Below are 20,546 nucleotides of genomic sequence, written 5' to 3' on the forward strand. Positions count from 1 at the left end.
TATGTGTTTCACTGCATGTAAATTTTAATTTACTATATAATACATAATGCATAAGTATACAGGTGCATACTTATATTTGTGATGGACATTCCAGCAACTGAAAAGTAAGTTCTACTTAAAGATGAAAAACAAAATACGATACATTTAATTACATATTTTATCTCCTCTTTTCTTGCCCATTGTAGACATAGAATATCTTAAATAATAAAGATTTTGAAAATGTTTATGTTGTCTTATCCTTGGTATTTACCTCTGTGTAATTGAAGCTTAAAGATATTTTGCCCAGTTAGAAATTTGGAAAAAAGGCCAGGTGCAGTGGCTCACGCCTGTCATCCCAGCACTTTGGGAAGGTGAGGCAGGTGGATCACCTGAGGTCAGGAGTTTGATACCAGCCTGGCCAACATTGTGAAACACTATCTCTACTAAAAATACAAAAGATTAGCTGAAACCTGTAATCCCAGCTACTCAGGAGGCTGAGGCAGGAGAATTGCTTGAACTTGGGAGGCAGAGGTTGCGGTGAGCCAAGATCGTGCCATTGCACTCCAGCCTGAGCAACAAGAGTGAGACTCTGTCTCATATATATATATATATATATATATATATATATATATATATATATATATATATTCTGTATTTCTCTGTATTCCATCCAGAATTTGTTCGGAGGAGAGAAGGCCTGCTTCCAGTCATACAGAGGAAAGGCTTTCTTTTCACATCCAAGTTCCCTCCCTTGAGCTCCCTGCTCAGGTGACTGCTGCTTCTGGCCAAGCGAAAAGAAGAGGTAGCAAAGCGTGAGACATCCCTTCTTGGTGGGAGCTGGAGAGGGGATCTATCTGCCCCCAGCAGAGTGCTTGTCCTGTTTCTGAACATGACTGTTTTTCTCTAAGTGGCCTCATTTTCAGATTAATACAGCTTGAAATTGGCCTGCTTCCTTGAAAAAAAATTTCTTTTTGAGACAGGGTCTGGCTCTGTTGCCCAGGGTGGAGTGCGGTAGCACAATCATAGCTCACTGTAGCCTCAACATTCTTCCTAAAGCGATCCTCCCACCTCCCAGCTCAGCCTCCTGAGTAGCTGGGACTACAGGTGCATGCCACCACACCTGGCTAATTTTTTGATTTTTAAAAATTTTTTGTAGAGATGAGGTCTGGAACTCCTGTCCCTCAAGTGATCCTCCTGCCTCAGACTCCTAAAGCACTGAGATTATAAGCATGAGCCACTGCACCCAGCCAGTTCCCTTGAAATTAAAGTTCTTGAAATATTCAAAAGAAGGTAAAGCAGAAATAGTCACTTGAAAGAATAGGAAATTGCTCTCTCTGGAATAGTATAACCGTCCTGTGATACATATGAAGTGTTATACATTTGATAAGTATTAACCTTGGGGGAAATGATTGTTGGATGATTGGCTTTGGTCTCTGGTATCAGACATGTGGACTTGGGAGTAGTTGGAAATCTATGCAATATAAAGTGTCTGACTTATGGAGTTAAGTGTCAGCCTTGGTGGTACCTCTGCTTTATCCTCAAGCTAAAGAACAGCTAGCCTTGGCACAAGTTGAAGAAAATATTGGTGTCTCAGAGTCTTCAAAGCCAGGCCTATATGACAATCCCTGTCAGCAACAACAACATCTTCAAATTTAACTGCCAGGGTCAGGCACGGTGGCTCACTCCTATAATCCCAACACTTTAGGAGGCCGAGGCGGGCAGATCACCTGAGATCGGGAGTTTGAGACCAGCCTGAACAACATGGAGAAACCCCATCTCTACTAAAAATACAAAAATTAGCTGGGCGCAGTGTCACATGCCTGTAATCCCTGCTACTTGGGAGGCTGAGTCAAGAGAATCGCTTGAACTTGGGAGGTGGAGGTTGTGGTGAGCCGAGATCGTATCATTGCACTCCAGCCTGAGCAACAAGAGCGAAACTTAGTCTCAAAAAAAAAAAAAAAAAAAAAAAAAAAAGCCAGGCAGTTAGTCTTCTATAGATCTGCATAGCACTTATCTGAGGGTATTTAGAGCTGAGAAATTGTTGGAACCTAGTTTTTAGATTCCTTCCTGGGCAGGGGTCGCCGTGAGAGACCACTCGACACGGAAGTCACAGCGGAGAGATTTATTGCTAGCGCGCTAGGGTCCTATGTCTGAAGTTGGCCACAGGACCCCGAATGCTTGTTACAGACAGTTTATAAAGGCAAAAACCACAAAAATTCACAAAGCTTGAGGCGCAAGATGATTGGAGCAGGTTATGGCCTGAGCAAGGTGTCTTACTCTGATTGGTTGGTATGAACCTGGTTTGAACCCGCGCGGGGTATTTCCTGGACTTGTTCTTCTGTTTGAGTTCCAGGAATTTGGGTGGGTGTTTTAGATAGCCACACGGACATCGGGCGGGTGCTTTAGATGGCCACCTGGTCATTGGGTGGGTGCTTTAGATGGCCACCTGGTCATTGGGCGGGTGCTTTTAGATGGCCACCTGGTGTGGCTTTTCTAAGCTTCTAAGTTTCTAAGTCTCTAAGTCTCTAAGTCTATAAGTTTCTAAGCTTCTAAGTTTCTAAGTCTCTAAGTCTCTAAGTTTCTAAGTCTATAAGTTTCTAAGTCTAAAAGTCTAAAGGTTTCTAAGTTTCTAAATCTATAGGTCTCTAAGTTTCTAAAGGTTTCTAAGTTTCTAAATCTATTTTCATTCCCTCCTCTTTTTGTGACCAAGAGGCTCAATCTTGAGCCTCCTCTTCTGTCCTGAGGGCTTGGTACTGTTGGGTCAGGACCATAGCCTGCACAATGTTTAACTTATCTTTAATAAAGGTGAGCAAGCGGTTAAGTATACACGGCCCGAGAGTCAGGATGAGCATGAGTAGGATAAGGGGGCCTAAGATGGTGGAGACTAAGGTGCTGAACCAAGGGGACTGGTTGTACCAGCTTTCAAACCAATTTTGTTGAGACTCTCTTTCCTTTTTTCGTTTGTCTAATCTTTCTCTTAGTTTTGCCATAGAATCTTTAACCACTCCTGAATGGTCTGCGTAAAAGCAACATTGTTCTTTGAGGGCTGCACAGAGCCCGCCTTCCTTTAAGAAGACAATTTCTAGTCCTTGCCGGTTTTGCAATACAACTTCAGACAGAGAGGTTAGAGATTCTTCAAGTTTTGAAATAGAGTGTTCTATGGCTCTAAGGTCCTCATCCATGGCTGCCCTAAGTTGTTGCAGATGGTAGCTACCACGTACTAAAGCTGCTGTTCAGGTCCCAACCCCGGCTGCTACCCCCACTCCTAGCATTACAGCGAGGGTGAGTGAGACAGGTTCCCTTTTGGGTCTACTATAAGCTTTCTGTTCATACCGGAGGTCAAAGGAGTCTCCAGAGTGATAGTATACCCGGGGAACAACCTGTACTAACATGCAGTAGTCTGTGCTGCGGTTAAATGCTGCTGTGGATACACAGGGAGTGAGTCCAGTGTTGCAAGCCCACCAGTCTGTCCCGGAAGGGACCAAAAAGTGATTGGAGCTAGGCACTGTCAGAGTCTTGTCACAGAGATGCTGATGGCTAGTGGGCACCTTTCCTATACAGATTCCTGACCCGGAAACTTCAGCCAGGGTCAGCTTTTTATGCTGATCCCATGCACATCCAGTAGGATTAGTGGAGTTGGTGAAATTATTAGTGGAGGCAATGCCCTCATAATAAGGGGGGGCTGTCGCTAGGCACAGCCAACAAGAGGAGGTGGATTCTGGCCTGGTCTGGTTCAAGGCAAAGTAAGAGCCCTTTATGAGATTAAGGAGCCTGTCACCTAAGCCCGGAGAACTCAAGGGCAGGGTAGTGCCTTGAGGGGCCTTTGGCTGAGGGCCCTGAGGGGCCTCTGGCTGAGGAGGCCTTGCTTCTGGTAAAACTGGGTTTTGCCCTATTGAGACAGGAGCTGAGGCAGGGCTGACTGCTAGCCTAATTTGGATGGGGATCCCAAACAGTGGCTTTTGGTGTAAATATAGGCCCCATATTAACCCTGACATCCAGCGGCCATCAGATTTCGCCGCTTTTTTGAATTTGATGCAGACCAGATTACAATCGGCCGAATACTGGGTTCTGGTGCAGGGCTTAACAAAGGACATGGTTATGTACCATGGTGTTGTGGCCCATTTCCATTCTCCATCATTAGTAGTTACACAAGTCCAGCTAGCGCAATACAGGGAAGTTATATCCCCGCAAGTTTGTTTCATTTTTCCTGTCCGGAATCCGGGGCAGGCATAGAACCCGTTCTGGCTTATGGACACCCTTCTAGCCTGTTTTCTCCATGCTCCCCCTTCCATGTTATTTACCCCTGCTACTTTATCTAGGTTGAGATAGAGGTCAGGGAACCAAGTTCCCACAGGGGCAATTTGTGAAGTCTCATATAGGACTTCATGGGTATTAAAATTAGTTACTCTCCAGGTTAGGTTAAAAGGTTGGTGGGGGGTTTTGGTGTCAGCGACGCGGGGAAGGAGGGCTAGTAGTAAGCAAAGGGTTAGGTACGAGAGAGTCTTATCTTGAGGGGGTCCTCGGAGCGACGGAGTCTCCATGTCTCAGGTGGTCCGGGCGTCTCTGGAGCAGCCTTGGCATGGGATGCGTGGATCCAAGTGGCGATTCCGTCAAACTTTATGGCTGTGGGTGTGGTCAGGAGGACAATGTAGGGTCCTTTCCACCGAGGCTCCAGTCCTTGAGAACGGTGTCGTCTAACGTAGACGGAGTCTCCCACCTGGAAAGGGTGGCTTGTCTGCGAATGTCCTGGCCGGTACAGTTCTGCCAAGGGGGCCCAGATCTGGGCCTGTACTGCTTGTAGTCCTTTTAGCCGGGCCTGCAGGTCAGTCTTAGAGTTGGAGGGAGAAAAGGAGTCAAGCAGGGTTGACAAAGGGGGAGGTCCTCCGTAGAGGATTTCATATGGAGTGAGCCCAAAGCGGTTAGGCGTATTTCGGGCTCTTAAAAGAGCTAGAGATAGGAGGTGTCTCCACTCTTTTAAGCCAGTCTCTAAGGTCAATTTAGTAAGGGTCTCTTTTATTGTTCTATTCATTCTTTCTACCTGTCCTGAGCTCTGGGGTCTATAAGCACAATGCAATTTCCAATTAATCCCCAGTATCCTGGCTAGCCCCTGACTTACCTGGGAAATGAAGGCCGGCCCGTTGTCTGACCCAATTACCTTGGGAAGTCCAAATCTAGGAAAGATTTCTTCCAGAATCTTCTTGGCTACTATGTGTGCCGTTTCTTGCCGGGTGGGGTAGGCTTCTACCCATCCTGAAAAGGTATCTACAAACACAAGTAAGTACTTATACCCAGCATAGTGAGGTTTTACTTCAGTGAAGTCTACCTCCCAATAAGCCCCCGGGCGGCTGCCACGGGTTCGTATTCCTGCTGGCACTCGAGTAGCCCCAGCGTTCACCTGCTGACAGACCTTGCAGGCAGAAGTCACCTGTTCTATTAGAGTACTTGCCTTAGGAATTAGAAAGTCAGTTTTTTCAATCAACATTTTTAACTTCCGGCTACCTAAGTGTGTCCAGGCGTGCATCTGCTGGATCATAGCCTCGGCTTCTTTTTGTGGGAGGACTGTCTTCCCTTCTTTTTCCCAGTTCTTGGTGTCCTTGTTCTCTATAGCTCCTATGGCTCTTGCCTCTTCCTGGTCTTCTGGGGTGTAGGTGTGTCCATCCTGGTCGGTTTTGTCAGGTTCTGAGGCTAAGGTTAGTACTTCTGCCATGGCTGCCTGCTTGGTCACGTGGTCCGCCTGTCTGTTTCCCACTGCAACTGGATCCTGTCCTTTCTGATGTCCGGGACAGTGGATTATGGCTACTTCTCGTGGGAGGAAGAGGGCTTTTAATAAGGCAATTATTTCAGCTTTGTTCTTGATTTCTTTCCCCTCTGATGTTAGGAGACCTCTTCTTTCATAAATACTTCCATGGGTATGAGCCGTTGCAAAAGCATATCGGCTATCTGTATAAATATTAGCCTTTTTCCCCTTGGACAGCTCTAGGGCCTTCGTTAGTGCTATTAGCTCAGCCTTTTGTGCAGACGTGCCAGGGGGCAGTGACTGTGCCCAAATGGTGGTGTGGCCATCTACTGCTGCCGCTCCCGCCCTCAGGGTACCTGAGTCAAGATAGCTGCTGCCGTCTGTATACCATGTGTGGTCCGCGTCTGGGAGTTCTGTGTCCCTGAGGTCTTCCTGCGTTCCGTGGGTTTCTGCCAACACCTGCCGACAGTCGTGAGGGCTCAGTTGGTCTTCTGGTAGCGGCAGCAGCGTTGCAGGGTTCAGGGTGACCGGAGGGCCAAACCGAACGCGGTCTGTGTCCAATAGGAGGGCCTGGTAGTGGGTCAAGCGTGCGTTGGTAATCCACCGGTCCGGGGGCTGTCGCACTATGGCCTCTAGAGCATGTGGAGTAATAACAGTCAGTGGCTGCCCAAGGGTTAACTTAGCAGAGTCTTTGACTAACATGGCGGTGGCTGCCATGATGCGGAGACACGGGGGCCAACCGGCTGCTACAGGACCTAGCTTTTTAGACAGATACGCTACCGGTCTCTTCCAGGGCCCCAATTTCTGGGTTAAGACTCCTTTTGCAATTCCTTGCCTCTCATCTAAGAAGAGGGTGAAAGGTTTTGAGGTATCCGGTAACCCAAGGGCTGGGGCAGAGAGGAGTGCTTTTTGTAGAGTCTCAAAAGCCAATTGATGTTCCTCCTGCCAGGTAAAAGGGGTGCTTCCCTTGGTGAGGGTATAAAGGGGGGCGGCCAGTTCAGCGAAACCGGGTATCCACAAGCGACAGAACCCAGCAGTTCCCAGGAATTCACGCACCTCTCTGGGATTCCGGGGCGGTGGAATGCGAGCCACAGTCTCTATGCGCCCAGGGGTGAGCCACCTTTTCCCCTCACTCAGTATGTACCCCAGGTAGGTTACCTTGGTCTGACAAATTTGTGCCTTCTTGGCGGATGCCCGGTATCCTTTCTCACCCAGTTCCTGGAGTAGATGCCTAGTACCTTGCATGCAGGCTTCCTTTGTGGGGGCCGCCAGGAGGAGGTCATCTACATACTGGAGCAAGGTCACTCCTGGATGGCTGGTTCCGGAAGTCGGTTAGGTCCCGGTGGAGAGCCTCATCGAAGAGAGTGGGAGAGTTCTTGAACCCTTGGGGAAGTTGGGTCCAGGTCAATTGGCCTGAGATTCCTCTCTCAGGGTCTTTCCACTCAAAGGCAAAGAGTTCCTGGCTTTAGGGGGCCAGGGGTAAACAAAAGAAGGCATCTTTTAAGTCCAGTACTGTATACCAGCTGTAGTCTGGTTTTAAGGTAGTGAGCAAGTTGTAAGGATTGGGGACCATGGGATGGATATCCACAGTTCTTTTGTTAATTTCTCTGAAATCTTGGACGGGCCTGTAATCCTGGGTACCAGGCTTTTTTACTGGCAGAAGAGGAGTATTCCAGGGTGAGCGACAAGGTCGCAAAACTCCAAGTTCTAGAAATTTGATAATGTGCTGCCGAATACCCATATGAGCCTCTAGGCTCATGGGATATTGTTTAATAGACACAGGCACCACCGTGGGCTTTAGATCAGTTATAATTGGGGCTTGACACTTGGCCCGCCCAAGTCCTCCCGTTTCCACCCAAGCTTGGGGAAAATCTTGTAACCAAACATCAGGGAGGCTGGTGGTGACCGGGGTGTCAAAAAGCCGGTGTTCATCTTGCAGAGACACAGTCAAAATTTGGATGGGCTGGCCGTCCCGGTTTAACACTTGGGCCCCTTCCTCGGAGAAGTGAATTTGAGCTCCGAGCTTGGTCAAAAGATCTCGCCCTAGAAGGGGGTATGGGCATTCGAGCACCACCAAGAAGGAATGTGTTACCATCCCTTGTCCAAGATTAACTGTCCAAGATTGACGGAATCGCCACTTGGATCCACGCATCCCACGCCAAGGCTGCTCCAGAGACGCCCGGACCACCTGAGACATGGAGACTCCGTCGCTCCGAGGACCCCCTCAAGATAAGACTCTCTCGTACCTAACCCTTTGCTTACTACTAGCCCTCCTTCCCCGCGTCGCTGACACCAAAACCCCCCACCAACCTTTTAACCTAACCTGGAGAGTAACTAATTTTAATACCCATGAAGTCCTATATGAGACTTCACAAATTGCCCCTGTGGGAACTTGGTTCCCTGACCTCTATCTCAACCTAGATAAAGTAGCAGGGGTAAATAACATGGAAGGGGGAGCATGGAGAAAACAGGCTAGAAGGGTGTCCATAAGCCAGAACGGGTTCTATGCCTGCCCCGGATTCCGGACAGGAAAAATGAAACAAACTTGCGGGGATATAACTTCCCTGTATTGCGCTAGCTGGACTTGTGTAACTACTAATGATGGAGAATGGAAATGGGCCACAACACCATGGTACATAACCATGTCCTTTGTTAAGCCCTGCACCAGAACCCAGTATTCGGCCGATTGTAATCTGGTCTGCATCAAATTCAAAAAAGCGGCGAAATCTGATGGCCGCTGGATGTCAGGGTTAATATGGGGCCTATATTTACACCAAAAGCCACTGTTTGGGATCCCCATCCAAATTAGGCTAGCAGTCAGCCCTGCCTCAGCTCCTGTCTCAATAGGGCAAAACCCAGTTTTACCAGAAGCAAGGCCTCCTCAGCCAGAGGACCCTCAGGGCCCTCAGCCAAAGGCCCCTCAAGGCACTACCCTGCCCTTGAGTTCTCCGGGCTTAGGTGACAGGCTCCTTAATCTCATAAAGGGCTCTTACTTTGCCTTGAACCAGACCAGGCCAGAATCCACCTCCTCTTGTTGGCTGTGCCTAGCGACAGCCCCCCCTTATTATGAGGGCATTGCCTCCACTAATAATTTCACCAACTCCACTAATCCTACTGGATGTGCATGGGATCAGCATAAAAAGCTGACCCTGGCTGAAGTTTCCGGGTCAGGAATCTGTATAGGAAAGGTGCCCACTAGCCATCAGCATCTCTGTGACAAGACTCTGACAGTGCCTAGCTCCAATCACTTTTTGGTCCCTTCCGGGACAGACTGGTGGGCTTGCAACACTGGACTCACTCCCTGTGTATCCACAGCAGCATTTAACCGCAGCACAGACTACTGCATGTTAGTACAGGTTGTTCCCCGGGTATACTATCACTCTGGAGACTCCTTTGACCTCCGGTATGAACAGAAAGCTTATAGTAGACCCAAAAGGGAACCTGTCTCACTCACCCTCGCTGTAATGCTAGGAGTGGGGGTAGCAGCCGGGGTTGGGACCTGAACAGCAGCTTTAGTACGTGGTAGCTACCATCTGCAACAACTTAGGGCAGCCATGGATGAGGACCTTAGAGCCATAGAACACTCTATTTCAAAACTTGAAGAATCTCTAACCTCTCTGTCTGAAGTTGTATTGCAAAACCGGCAAGGACTAGAAATTGTCTTCTTAAAGGAAGGCGGGCTCTGTGCAGCCCTCAAAGAACAATGTTGCTTTTACGCAGACCATTCAGGAGTGGTTAAAGATTCTATGGCAAAACTAAGAGAAAGATTAGACAAACGAAAAAAGGAAAGAGAGTCTCAACAAAATTGGTTTGAAAGCTGGTACAACCAGTCCCCTTGGTTCAGCACCTTAGTCTCCACCATCTTAGGCCCCCTTATCCTACTCATGCTCATCCTGACTCTCGGGCCGTGTATACTTAACCGCTTGCTCACCTTTATTAAAGATAAGTTAAACATTGTGCAGGCTATGGTCCTGACCCAACAGTACCAAGCCCTCAGGACAGAAGAGGAGGCTCAAGATTGAGCCTCTTGGTCACAAAAAGAGGAGGGAATGAAAATAGATTTAGAAACTTAGAAACCTTTAGAAACTTAGAGACCTATAGATTTAGAAACTTAGAAACCTTTAGACTTTTAGACTTAGAAACTTATAGACTTAGAAACTTAGAGACTTAGAGACTTAGAAACTTAGAAGCTTAGAAACTTATAGACTTAGAGACTTAGAAACTTAGAAGCTTAGAAAAGCCACACCAGGTGGCCATCTAAAAGCACCCGCCCAATGACCAGGTGACCATCTAAAGCACCCACCCAATGACCAGGTGGCCATCTAAAGCACCCGCCCAATGACCAGGTGGCCATCTAAAGCACCCGCCCGATGTCCGTGTGGCTATCTAAAACACCCACCCAAATTCCTGGAACTCAAACAGAAGAACAAGTCCGGGAAATACCCCGCGCAAGTTCAAACCAGGTTCAAACCAACCAATCAGAGTAAGACACTTTGCTCAGGCCATAACCTGCTCCAATCATCTTGCGCCTCAAGCTTTGTGAATTTTTGTGGTTTTTGCCTTTATAAACTGTCTATACTAGGCATTCGGGGTCCTGTGGCCAACTTCAGACATAGGACCCTAGCGCGCTAGCAATAAATCTCTCCGCTGTGACTTCCGTGTCGAGTGGTCTCTCGCGGCGACCCCTGCCCAGGAAGGAATCTAAAAACTAGGTTCCAACAAACGGTCATTCCATTTTAAATTTTTTGAGGAACTGACATACTGCTTTCCACAGCAGCTGTACCATTCTACGTTTCCATTAACAGTGGACAAGAGTTCCAATTTCTCCATCCTCACCAACACTTATTTTCTTTCTTCTTTCTCTCTCTCTCTCTCTTGTTTTTTGATAGTCGCCATCCTCATGGGTGTGAGGTAGTATACACTTTTGCTTTTTAGCTTTTATTAAAAGCCTGGTGTCTTTTGGCCACAATCCTTTTCTTTCAAAGCCTAAGTGGGCACTTCAGTGTTCAGCTGTATATTTCCTTTCTCGAAATACGTACACTAGGAGCATGTTTTCTGACGTAGGGAAAACTGAGTTGATGTCTTCAGGTGGGGGAACAATTAGCCAGCAGAGACATCTGCCCCCTCAGAGAGTGCCTGGAATGATTCAGCCAAACTTTCTGACTAGCAAGGGATCCTTTTCTCCTTTTAAGGCTCCTGAGCACCCGTCCCAAAGTTGTATGTTCCCCCAGAGAACAGCCTTCCCAGATGGAATCTTGGTGCAGCTGTCAGAGGTGCTTGGGTACCCTTCCAGGTTATATGTTATGTGCATGTGGATTTAGTGATAGGGGCCTTGGTCTCACTGAGAAGTAATGAGAAGGGTCTAAAGTCTGTGATGCTAGGCCAGGGGCAGTAGCTCACGCCTGTAATCTCAGCACTTTAGAAGGCCAGGGAGGGGCCGGGCCCGGTGGCTCAAGCCTGTAATCCCAGCACTTTGGGAGGCCGAGACGGGCGGATCACGAGGTCAGGAGATCGAAACCATCCTGGCTAACACGGTGAGACTCCGTCTCTACTAAAAAATACAAAAAACTAGCCGGGCGAGGTGGCGGGTGCCAGTGAGCCGAGATCCGGCCACTGCACTCCAGCCCGGGCGACAGAGTCAGACTCCCTCTCAAAAAAAAAAGAAGGCCAAGGAGGGTGGGTCACCTGAGGTCAAAAGTTTGAGACCAGCCTGGCCAACATGGTGAAATCCCATCTCTAATAAAAATACAAAAAATAGCCCGGCATGGTGGTGCGTGCCTGTAATCCCAGCTACTAGGGAGGCTGAGGCAGAAGAATCACTTGAACCCGGTAGGCAGACGTTGCAGTTAGCTGAGATCGTGCCATTGCACTCCAGCCTGGGTGACAGAGTGAGACCCCATCTCAGAAAATGAATAAATAAATAAGTAAATAAAGAAATAAAAGTCGTCCGGGCGCAGTGGCTCACGCCTGTAATCCCAGCACTTTGGGAGGCCGAGGCGAGTGGATCATGAGGTGAGGAGTTCAAGACCAGCCTGGCCAAGATGGTGAAACCCCATTTCTACAAAAAATACAAAAATTAGCTGGGTGTGGTGACAGGCGCTTGTAATCCCAGCTACTCAGGAGTAGAATTGCTTGAACCTGGGAGGTGGAGGTTGCAGTGGGCCGAGATTGTGCCACTGCACTCCAGACTGGGTGACAGAGCAAGACTGTCTCAAATAAATAAATAAATAAATAAAAATCTGTGATTATAGAAGGTAATCATTATTACAACATTATACATTACAGCAATGTATTCTACAATTACGTTGAAGTTCGTAAAACACAAGTGGCACAATTTTTCCTTTTGGAGTCTCAGTCAGGGGTCTTGAGGCCGTGTCCCCAGGGGATCACCCTTTGGTTTCCTTCTCAGAGTGGGCTCAGCCCCACGCCCCGTGCCTATGGCCCGAGACCAGGGCCGCGAAGCAGCTTCTCTCCCGCTAGAGGGCGCTGGGCTCCTTGGTTCAGATCGTCTTCGGGACTCCAGGGAGGCCTCTGGCTCTCTTCCGGTTTGACTGGGCCTCCCAGGCTCTATTTTTAGGCCTCCTTGTTGGCCTTGGGCGTTCAGACCTGGAGACCCTGCTGAATCACTGAACAGCATAGTCCTCACAGGATATGGGTGGTGACCCCTCAGGAGTCAGGGTCCCTGTGAGGGTGAGATCACCATTCACAGGGCACCCAAGGACCCACGTAGGGGAGGTGGGGGGGAAGAAGGCCTTTTTCTCACGTTTCGAGATTCGTTCTCACACTTGTTCTCACACTTTGTTCTCACATTTTTTTTTCAAAAGGAAAATAAAAATTTAAAAGAAAAATGCTAGGGGTCAAAGAAAAATGTATTCATCAACATTGCCTTCTCCTGTGGTACTTCCTGAAAAGTTGAAAATAGTGTGGGAGGCGCAGGATTAGCCGGGCATGGTTATTAGCCATCCCTTCTGCTTCTTCACTTGCTGGTGCGACCTCCTTGCAGCGTTTGGGCTCTGCAAGCTTTCAGAGGCGCCAGTTCTGAGAGCCGGCGCCCAGGCCCCACCCTCAGAGCTTCTCACTCCGTAGAGCCGGGTGTGGCCCAAGAATCTGCCTTTTTGGCAAGCACCTCGTTGGAGTCTCAGGCAGGTAATCCTCAAACCACACTTGGAGGCACTTTCCATTGGGCTCATGTCCTCTGATGCTGTTTGTTTACTTCTTAACAGTTCTCGCAGAAATTTTACACTCCCAATAGGAAGCCTCCATGCAGGAATTCCACACTAAAATACTAAATAAAATTTACTATTTTAGATGACCAGTTCCTTCCCCTCTGTGGGAGTCCCTAGGCAGGCCCTATCCTGAGTTCTGAAACATGGTGTCTTCAGCAACCCCCACCTCAGTTCTAAACCCTGCTTACCACTCCGGACCGTCAGCCTCCTGCTTCTGATGCTCCAGGGCTGCCCTGAGCCTGGCAGCCTTCTAAATTTCTTTCATTTATTGCACTGAGCTCTTGGAAGAAATCTTCCCTCCTGTGATAAAGGCCCTTAAGTAAGAGTCTGGTTTCCCTCTCTTTCCCTGGTATCAGGGTCTCACTCAACTCCAGCTCCAAACTCACAAACACACAAATGCTGTGTAGCTGGAACAACTGTGGCTGTTCTCCATGCATACCCCAGCAGCCAGACAGCAGCTGATGTTCAGGCTTTGTCCAGTACCTCCTGCTTTGATGGTGCTGGGTAAACGCTGAGGTCACTGGGCCTGGCTGCTCATGCCTGTAAATCCCAGCATTTTGGGAGTCCGAGGCAGGAGGATCGCTTGAGCCCAGGAGTTTGAGACCAGCCTGAGCAACATAGGGAGACCCCCATCTCTACAAAATAAGTAAATAATGTAGCCAGGCATGGTGGTGCAGGCCTGTAGTTCTAGCTATTTAGGAGGCTGAGCTGAGAGAATTGCTTGAGCCCAGGAGGTTGAGGCTGCAGCGAGATGTGATTGCATCACTGCACTCCAGGCTGGGTGACAGAGGGAAACCCTGTGTCCAAAAAAAAAGCTGAGGTCAACAAATTTAGGAATCAGTCATTACCCCACCCATGTCTGGGACAGCTGAGAATAGAACATATTGAGGAAAAATCCACTTTGGAGGCCAGGTGCGGTGCCTCATGCCTGTAATCTCAGCACTTCGGGAGGGCGAGGCAGGTGGATCACGAGGTTAGGAGTTCAAGACCATCCTGACCAAGATAGGGAAACCCTGTCTCTACTAAAAATATAAAAATTAGCCAGACACGGTGCCAGGCGCTTGTAATCCCAGCTACTTGGAAGACTGAGGCAGAAGAATCGCTTGAACCCAGGAGGCAGAGGTTGCAGTGAGCCGAGAACATGCCGCTGCATTCTAGCCTGGGTGACAGAGCGAGGCTCCATCTCAAAAAAAAAAAAAAAGAATCCGCTTTGGAGAACCTGATGCAGCGATGACAGGTAATTGGGAGAGGGGCTCCTGGCGCCTCTGAGACTGACACAAATGGTGTCTTTAAGACACGCGGCTGCACAAACTACTGCATCTTCAGCTTGTATGGAATGCATGCAGAAGTGGACATCTGATTTCCCATTTCCTCCACTTCCCAGCTTTGATCACCTTCTTGCTCAATTTGCATACTAATTACTAAGTCTCTGGTTAGCAACCCCTAGCTGTCTGCCCTAGGTCTGCTGTCGAGCTCTCACGTCAATTCTGTCACCAGTTTGTAAGTTGAGCCCCCCATGACTCCACTATCAGGGTCAGCCTCTTGGAAGTTCTACTCCTGAGCCTGTAGGCTGAGAGGGCACCCCACCTGCCCCTACTCAAGTATCAACTCTCCAGTGTGAATGGCAGCCATCAAAGAGAGCTGTCTGTCAGCACAGAGAGGTCCAGGCTTATAGGAAGGGGGCTCACAAGTTGGCCTGGCCCTAAAGAAGGTAGGCACCATGGCCCTGGTTCCAGACCTCAGTATTGCATGACGAGAAACTCTATTTTGTCCATGGCTCAGTGATTCAGGGAGTCAAGAAGCTCACAAGAGACTGATGCATAAAGCCATCATTAAAATGAGAAATAAGACCAGATATTTGTGTCTGCATGACCAACCCAACAGGCAGGGGCAGGGCGTTGGGGGCTTTCCTTGGTGGTCATGGGCCAGAACAAGTATGGCGAGAGGTGGATTCCAGTGGAAATGGCATGGCTCTCTGCCTGCATTCAGTCAGCCAATATTCAGCTGGAATCTTCTCCATGACTACACCAGTTATTAATGGCTGGCATCTGTTCAAATTGGTCAGTGTCTTTGCCACATCAGACCAACAGTTGTAATATCAGTTACATATTATGGCCATCACCTTTAACAGTAGGTGCACATACACCTGCTGGAAGAGTCAGTTTTTAGTAGGCTGACATCACTGTCTCTCCCCTAGACTGACTACACAATTCGTTATGTGAAGTCCTGATTAGATAAGTAAGCAACAAGAGGAAGGGGACCCAGGTGGGGAAGAACAATGAACAATCGTTCTGAGAAACACAAATCGGAATCACAAACAATGGCCTGTTCTGGGGGGCACAATGTCCTCCTTCAGCACATAGCCCACTCCAGCATAGTCCTATAAAACTTCTCTCCAGCTCCTCCCCGCCCCCACTTTTTGGCAGACAGACGCTTCTCTGCTATGCTGCCCACTGCAACCTTGCAAGGTATTTTCATACTTCCTCTCATAATCCGCCTTTCTTTACCTATAACTGTCTTGGTAAATTCCTTTACCGCCTTCGACCATGGCCCCAGCTAGTCATACCTGTGCCATATTACACTTTAAGAGGCTCTGTTCATTGGCTAGCTACCAGCACCTAGCACATAGTAGATGCTCAGTGGCACAGATCAGCATTCATGATGTTGCGCTCAACCAACTGCTAATGCCTGGATGGACTCTGCCAGTTTGCCTCCATGCTTCCCTTTTCTGAGCCTCCATGGTTGACTACTCTCTAAACTGACATTCTTTCCTTGCATCTGCCAGACTCAGGTGACCTTGCTGGCTCAACAATGAATATTTTACTGAGCACTTATTATATATGCGAGGCTTTGGGGATATGGCGGTGGATAAAACAGTCACAGTTCCTGCCTGCTAAAGTCTTACATCTGAGGTAGGAGTTAGGCATTAAACACAGGAGATGAAGAGTGTGGATAGAGAAGGATCTAGGCTGTGGGAGTATGTGGGAGAGGGATGGGGTGGTCTCCTGGAGGAAGTGATGTTTTAGCTGAGAGATCAGGGAGTTGGGGGAAGGGAAAGGAAAGGGGACAGGGGAGGTGAGAAGATGAGTAATTCGGGCAGAGCAAACAGCCTTTACAAAGACTCACATATGGGAAAGAGTAGGTTGGGTTGGCGCAGCAGGAGCAGAAGAGGTGGGCCAGAGATGAGATGAGGATTGGGGACATGGTGGCCAGGGGAACTCACCTTGTATACCTCTAACTCTGGGCAGCAAAATTGTCCGGGGGCTCCTGCCACTTACTGCAAAGCCAGGCTTCCCCCAGGGACAGAAATCCTTTGTCGCTAGCTTTGGCTCAAGGATTCCATGGTGGTTTGCTGAACTTCCCTTAGACTTCAGGGTAGGTAGACTATGTCTACCCTCCATTCTCACCTTCCCATTCCTGTGGGGCCAGACCCACATCACAGTGGATGGGTCTCCCAGACTCCTGCAGCTCCCTTCCACATTTCTGTCACAATTTCCCCAGATAAAACCCTTGCATGCAGACGTGGTGGCACACACCTGTAGTCCCAGCTACCCAGGAGGCTAAGGCAGGAGAATCGCTTGAACCCAGGAGGTGGAGGTTGCAGTGAGTCGAGATCATGCCACTGCACTCCAGCCTGGGCAACAGAGCGTGACTCTGTCTCAAAAAACCAAACCAAACCAAACCAAAACAAAACAAAAAACGAAAAACCCTTGCAGGTTTAATCCTTAACTTTGTGTCTTTTTCTGGGAGGATCTGAACTAACACAGGAGGCTTTACCCTAATGATACTGTAAAGCCATTGAAGAGCTTTAAATGAGGAAGTGACATGATTAGATTACATGTAAAGCTCAGTCTGGCTGCTGGGTAGAGAATTTGACAGAGGGGACCAAAAGCGGGGGCAGGAAGGCCCATTTGGAGGCTGTTACAGTGATCCAGGTGAGACAGCTTGGACTAGGGTGTGGGAGAGATTTTAAGCTGTGGTTGAATATGGGAGATACTTAGGAAGAAGAGATGGCACTTGGTGTTGGATTGAATGTGGAGTGTGAGGGAGGAGTTGAGGATGATTCTGGGATCCTGGCTCATGCGACAAGAGGTCAAAAGCTAGCAGTTGGGAGTTGTATCCAGTTCTGCTTAGGGAAAAATGCAGAATCTGGCCCATAGAAAGGTGAGTTCTGTTGTCAGTCAGGATGGCTCACTGTCCTCCATGCTACCTGGGTGAAACACCCCTTGGCAACACCCACTGCCAAGTTCATGTTCATGTTCATGTTCACCAAACAGCGTTCTGATTGTTCATTTGGCTACACAGACGTTCAAACACCAGGCAGACCCTTCTGGAAAGGAATAGTGCCTGATGAAAAGGAATAAATTAATTCATTGGAATTCCAGTTTATCCGACAATGTCACAGGTGTCTAATGGTTGCAAGCTAACATCTCCAAGTCTGCGATACTGGCAAAGATGAAGCCCGGACTCTGGTAAACTTGCCAGAGGGACTCTGGTCTTAGGGCCTTTGTGTAGACAGCCAGCTGGCCTTCCTTAGAGACACACCATGGCAGGCTGACTAATGGCCCCATATATGTCCACACCGTCCACACCCTGAATCTCTGGAACCTGTGACCATGTTACCATAAAAGGGACTGTGCAGGTGTGATTGAGTCAAAGACCATGAGGTAAGGGGCTCATCCTGAATTATCTGGGTGAGGCCAGTGTAATCTCAAGGGTCCTTATAACAGGGAGGCAGGAGGATCTGAGAGAGTAATAGGAGATGTGATGACTGAAACAAGAGGGGCCATGCAAGGAAGGGGCCAGGAGCCAAGGAATGCAGACAGCCCCGAGGAGATGAAAAGACAAGGAAACATTCTCCTAGAGCCTCCAGAAGGAATGCCAGCTTGCCCACACGTTGGATTTGGCCTAGCAAAACTGATTTTAAAATTCTGACCTCCAGAACTACAAGAGAGTAAGTATGTGCTGTTCTAAGCTACTGAGTTTGTGATAAGTTGTTACATCAGCAGTAGGAAGCTAATACACTCCAGCTGCACCATCTCACCTTTTTAAAAGACAAGTAGCAGATTAAATATATATATGCCTATTATATATAATATGTAACATATATATGCCTATTTTTAGACCACAGTAACTAAAATGAGGGAGTCATGTAGAATGAACATGTGTCATATTTGTGTATGCTTAATATCTTTTGAATAAATTCCTTTCCTATTTTTAGGCACTTCAGGCCAGACTGCATTTCCCAGGATCTCTTGCAGCTAGGACACAAACATTTGACCTGGGCCCCCCCAAAGTCTTATGTACCTTAGTGAGAAGGCACCTGGAGGATTCCTCTCCTAGGGGCTCTGTGGAGCAGTCACTGAGATCTCAGGGGCAGAGGTCCTGGCTGTGGTGTCCCATCTCAGTATCTGAAGTGCACACGTGCACTCAGCAGTGGTGGGAGGATGATCTGGGTATTGTTCTAGGCTGCAGAGCCTCCAGGCCTGATTTGCTGGCCTTTCTGGAAATCCTGTGAGCCACACAGTATCCTTCTATGAATCTGTTTGCTACTTAATCTTGTACTGTGGATTCTTTCATTTGCCACCAAGAACTCTGACTGATGCATACCTTATGGCAAGGTTGTCCGTGTTAGCACTGGAAGGTGAAGCATTTTGCCTTTCCAGACAGCCAGAATCATTCCGCAAGATCAGGAAATGGAAGCGAAAGTGTACATTAGTTCCTAATTACAGCTGCAGAGCATCCCAGCAACCACAGAACAGCTGGTGCTCTTTAGTCCTGGAGTGGCCATGGAGGGGGACCATGTCCAGAGAATAAGTGAGAAATAAGTGACTATGGGGTTTCCAGGTGGACTGCAGAAGGGCCCATCTAGGAGAGGTGAGGGATGACTGTCACAGTTTCCTCAGATGCAGGTGAGGAAGGTTCTAGGAGCACTCTGTCAGAGCCATTTTCCCCCAGGGATAGCCAGTTCCTATTTCAGTTTGGGGAGAGGTGCCTGAAGTCCTCCTGACTTTCCTTTCTCTCCCCTCCCTTCCCGTCCTCTCCCTGGAGAAGTCTGGGCCAAGAAGGCTCATGCATGAGGAGCCAGATGTGAGCAGAGCCTTGACACACAGCCACTTCCAGGAGCTCGTGCTCAGCCTGGAACACTGTCAAGGAGATGACAGATGTGCCTTCCTCCTTGGGTCAGCTTCAGATGAAGTCATCCTTTCCCTCTGGACTCTATCAGGATTAGCCCTCGGTATTTCTGAGTCATTTGACAGTTTATAAGCACTTTGGAAACCAGAAGTATCGTGTGAAAATCTCTGCAGATGAGATTTTTATCCTGGGCCTTTACTTTTGAGGATCCTCTTGAGACCCTGTACCAAGAACATTGACCAGAAAACTGAATGTTATTTTGAGGATTTTGAGAATTAAGAAGCATAAAAGAAGGAGAAACACATTGGTGATGAATATGTTCAGGAGGCCATAGGGGTTGCAGCTACTATAAAATCAAATCCGTGCCTCTTAAGTGCTCCCACACCCTCGGGGGATGCTGTTTTTGAGTTTTCTTGGATCTTACAAGGGCCAAGTAAGATTGCCTAGTCTCACATACAGCTTCCTTTGAAGAATGCTAATCCTATGAGGACTTTTCCTTCCAAGATATTGTTGAGGAGGGGTTTTCTGATTACCATGGCCTGAAATGGCCTTAGGCTAAAATATCCTAACCCAAAAGTCTTTAGAAAGGGAAAAGTTAAGGCCTTGTTAATAATTTATAGTCTAGTGGTAATCAATATGTTAGTATTCAATTGAATTGTTTTCAACATCCCTTTAGCAGAACAATTTCCCAAGAAATGTGTGTCCATAGTTATGTTTTTATGGGGAGAGAGGTAAGGACATTCATTGATGAGGAAATTAGGGAGAAACTGACCATTCACAGGGAGCCCTTTGTTGAGCAGAGCAAAGCTGGAAAGCTATCATGTTGAGGACCCGTCCTTCCTTCCTTGATGGTGTGTGTGTTTTATCTATTACACTGGAAAACGTATCTCTACAGAGGGTTTGCTCTGAGCATGACTCTATCAGTTGAAAGCTCAAGTAGAATTCTGATAGAAACTAAGATTACTACCCAATGTAATATAAAACCAGTGGCCTGTGTTAATTGTGCTTTGCTGAGATGGCTGCAATAAATTGAATTCATTGCTGATGTGGATACAGTAAGTTCTAACTGCATAGTAATTTCTGTTAAATGCTTGTTTCCCAAGTGCATGTTCATTTAAAATAGTCTTTAAAGAAGATATCTTCAGCTCCAGGTCCAACAACTTGGTGTACATAATGAACACAGGAGACCAAGGGCTGTCCTTCTCAACCAAGTGCTCCCTGGGTGATGCCCTCTTGTCCCCACAGCCACTCTTCTCTCCCGTAGGAAGATCCCTGTCCCTTCTCATTTCTGGAGCAAGTATATTGCTTTCCCAACATGGGCATTATTGGCCAGCTTCTGTACTCCTCAAGAAAATATAAATATTATTATCTCTCCTGCCTTCCCAAGACAGTTTCTTTCCCCAGAACTGAATTTCAGAGCTCAGTAATCCCTAGCACTGTCTCCATGAGTCCAGATGGGATACACTTGA

This window comes from Chlorocebus sabaeus, chromosome 25 (genome assembly GCF_047675955.1).
Source record: "Chlorocebus sabaeus isolate Y175 chromosome 25, mChlSab1.0.hap1, whole genome shotgun sequence".
Taxonomy (NCBI): Eukaryota; Metazoa; Chordata; class Mammalia; order Primates; family Cercopithecidae; genus Chlorocebus; species Chlorocebus sabaeus.